At 39.6% G+C, this 3,767-nt stretch overlaps 1 long non-coding RNA gene across 1 annotated transcript; it reads left to right on the top strand.

Moving 5' to 3' along the window:
* Positions 1-473: 473 nt before the first annotated feature.
* On the top strand, positions 474-2,498 carry LOC142376133 (uncharacterized). Its single transcript, XR_012769296.1, has 3 exons — positions 474-646; positions 1,254-1,316; positions 1,735-2,498. It is a non-coding gene; the product is annotated as an uncharacterized LOC142376133 (long non-coding RNA).
* The last annotated feature ends 1,269 nt before the right edge of the window (positions 2,499-3,767 follow it).

Here is a 3,767-nt window from a genome sequence, read left to right as displayed (position 1 = left end):
CGATCCAGACTCTTTTCACGTCTTGTTCCGCGATGGTGGAATGACCTACCGAGCGCTACCAGAACAGGGGCGTCCCTGAATATCTTCAAGAAACTCTGGAAGACCCTCAGAGATAATCTCATGTCCTAGCACTGACCCTGTACTTCCCTCTATGCCTGCACCGTATTTGTACACTATCACCCTGTCCCCTTTGAAAAGTGTTTTCCTTCTATGTAGCTTATTAGCTTTGATGTTAGCTGTAATGTTATATCCTCATTTCTGAGTCGCTTTGGATAAAAGCGTCTGCTTAATGCAGAAACATAGCATAAACAATGTGGAAATATGGCAGTTAGCCTATGCCCACCTCATGTTTTAATATCATAAGGAAAACACTAGATTTAATGAATTTAAAAAAAAAAAAATGTTTGGGTTTTTGGATATTTATGTTGCATGTTAGGACAAATGTTTTTCTTTATTTTTAAATAACCATTATCATTATGTGTAATGAGAGTAATTACAATGTAGAGTAAATTGTAGCTAGTGGCCGTCTAATGTGCACCAGGTTTGCAATTTCACATATAATAACCTTTTGAATGTGTTGCAGAGCTTGGTACTAATTACTTTTGTATGTTTTAGGTACTGATACAGGATACTACTGTTTGTAAAGGTGAGTAAAGGTATACACTAAGATGTTGATGTGGTAAAATGCGTTTGTCTTAGATTTTTCTTTTCAAGTCTTTTATGAAAAATATAGAAAAATAGTATTCTAACTTGGAGTAGTATTGCTAGCTACTAGCTTGTCTTTGCTTTGCTGAAGTGTTATGTGCAGTCAGTATGTAAAGAGCAATGTGGAAATATGGCAGTTAGCCTAAGTGACAACACAGTGTGTATATGTATATATGTTATATATTGAATTGGTAGTACTCTGTGACCGACTAATGGAAGGAAGTGTCAAAAGCGGTTTGTTGTGCATAGGTGTGATGGTGGAGTTTGAATGTATGAAGTACTAATGGTAGGATTGTTACACAAAGTACTTAGAATTCATTATAAGTATTGATGTTTAGCAAAAAAGTATAGTGTAAGCAAAAATATTTCATGTCTTCACCATGAATAAGTGAAATGGCATGGTCACACTGAATAAAGTTATAGACCAGTACATGATATATACATAGTCAAATAATTTGTGGTTGATATTTAAGAAATGTCATTTTTGAGATGCGTGTTGTTTTTTTGGGAAAAGGGTCAAAGTGTACATTTCCACGCGTGTATTGCAGATGGGACGTTCCAAAAAATCTGCGGCTGCAAAGAAGAGACTGGCTGATCGTGAGCTCTCAGAGGTGGTTTTTCACACGTCTACAATTTACCACTGATTGACAGGGTCTGGTGCAAGGAATAGTTGTGTTAATAGCACTAACTCAAGGAAAACAGGCAGCTATGCAAAATAAGTGATGTCACTTGTAAATTTATTTATTTAATTACATTAAATAAATTTACAAGTGACATTGTAATTTTCCCCTTCTTAGGGAATAATGCAATCTCAGTGCTATGCAATCTTTTACTTTTTTTTTTTTTCTCCTACAAAAAGCAGCACATGCCAGTTGATGTAGTGAGGAGTAAAAACAGTACGTGAGGTTGTGTATTGACTGTAGGAAAATTCAAATGAGATGTCGGAGGGCGTGATGTATTATGTGCTTAAAAACAGCAAGAATGAGGTGTGTTATGTGTAAATAACGCTGTTCAATTTGTGTGTTGCAGGTGTGTTCCACCAAAAGAGCAGCGACTGGCACCCAGGATGACTTATGGTCTCCTGGAAGCAAGGTTGGGCGTCCTTGCACCTGGAAAGCCCAAACATCAAGCTGGCCTGAAAAGGCGTATGACTTTGATGTTCATGACTTTGATGTTCAATACAGAAATGTTCAATACAGAAATGTTCAATACAGAAATGTTCAATACAGAAACGTTGCAGACTCCCCACTCTCAAACTCTCAAACAAGTGCTGAAAAGTTCTCTAACAAGTCTCAAACAAGTGCTGAAAAGTTCTCTAACAAGTCTCAAACAAGTGCTGAAAAGTTCTCTACCAACTTGCAAAAAACTTCTTTCCAAACTGAATCTCCAAGCTCTCTCTCTCTTGACTGTGCTATCAAGCTATCTTCAAATAATGCATCTTGCATGAATGAACCCAATGTTACTAATGAGTGTGTTACTTTGACTCAGCCTGATTTTCCAGAGAGGTCTTTCCTGACGGGCTCCTTTCATCAAGGTGATGTGCGTTTTGGTAACGTGGGCAACAAGCAGTGCGGTGCCATCAGTCTGACAGCTGTTCTGAAATCCAAGATGAAGAACGTTTGGACCTGGGAAACTGGAGATCTGGATGATGTTTTAATAAAAGGAACTCTGTTGTACAAGTCTATGAGTGCACATGAACAAATCAGAGACCATGTTGAAGGAAGGGGTTACATTGCTGTGTCAGAATTGCCTAGACAACACAGGGTGTGGAATTGTGATTTTGCATTAAACTTTGGAGATTCTTACACTGGGTTTGTTTGTGTTGACAATTATGATCCTGCTTTATGTGATGTGGCTTTGCCTTTTGATGAAGCACTGCAGCGCGCACTGTTCAGTCATGATGCTTGCTTGTTGACTATTTGTGGAAATACTTGTGCCATCGTGAATGGAGAGACCAGATTTGCCTTTGTTAATTCTCATGCAAACACCTGGGTTAATCACAAAGGTCAGAGGGTAAGTTGTGTTTCATACTTTAGCTCCGCACAGTCACTGGTCAGCTTTGTGTATGATTATGCACAATCGTTTGGCGTAAGTACACCACGGTTTGAGGTAACAGGAGTGAGTGCTGCGGTAACCAGAACTGGCAATGAACGACGATCACAGAACGTCACATCCCGAGGTAACACAGCTACGTTGACACATGCAAAGGTACGTCAGCTGTACAGCGATGTGGTAACAGGATCAAAAGGTTTGCACAAACGTCAGACGGCTACAAGTTGCTCAGTAACGTCAACTGCTGTTCCAGGTAATGCAAACAACCAAACTGCGTCCACAAAGAGTGAATCGAACCCAAATACCAAACCTTTGTACAGCGATGTTTTGAGACGTGTCGTGAGTAATGTTTCACAGAAGCCTGAATGTGTTCCTGAAACTATGTTGGGTAAAGATGACACCAAGCTGACGGCTACAATCGATCGATCAGAGGCTGCACGTAATGGTGCTGGACAAAAGGTAAATCGAAAAGAGACTTCTGCAGAAAAGGCTAAACGTGCTCAAATAAAAGGGGATTTTGAACTGCACGAGACAACTTGCAAAACACACAGTGATGACGTAATTATCACTGACACAAATGTCCCAAAGCAGGCATTTAAACCTTTAACTCGCAGTGATCAGGATACACTGTGCAAAGCTGTTGGACTTTCAAATGAAAATGTTGAAGCGTTGAAGGCAACAACCAGTGTTGATGATATGGGCTGTCCTTGTAAGATACAAAGCATTAAGCCAGATGGGAATTGCTTTTACCGCAGCCTTGCCTTTAGCATTTGTAGCAATGAAGAGAAGCACTTGAAAATTAGACGGGCTGTAACGAAACACCTCCAGAAATACAGCAATAAGTTTGAGACTTACTTGAGAGATGAATATACATCTGTACAGGACTATGTAACAAAATCAAGGATACACTACTGTGGGACCTGGGCAAAGGAGATCGACATATTTGCTGCTGCCGATTTATTCCAAACTACTATCTTCACCTTAAATGATGGGAGATGGAACATGCACAG

This window comes from Odontesthes bonariensis, unplaced genomic scaffold (genome assembly GCF_027942865.1).
Source record: "Odontesthes bonariensis isolate fOdoBon6 unplaced genomic scaffold, fOdoBon6.hap1 scaffold_185, whole genome shotgun sequence".
Lineage (NCBI taxonomy): Eukaryota > Metazoa > Chordata > Actinopteri > Atheriniformes > Atherinopsidae > Odontesthes > Odontesthes bonariensis.
The sequence above is the reverse complement of the archived record's forward strand: the minus strand, read 5'-3'. Positions and strand labels throughout refer to the sequence as shown.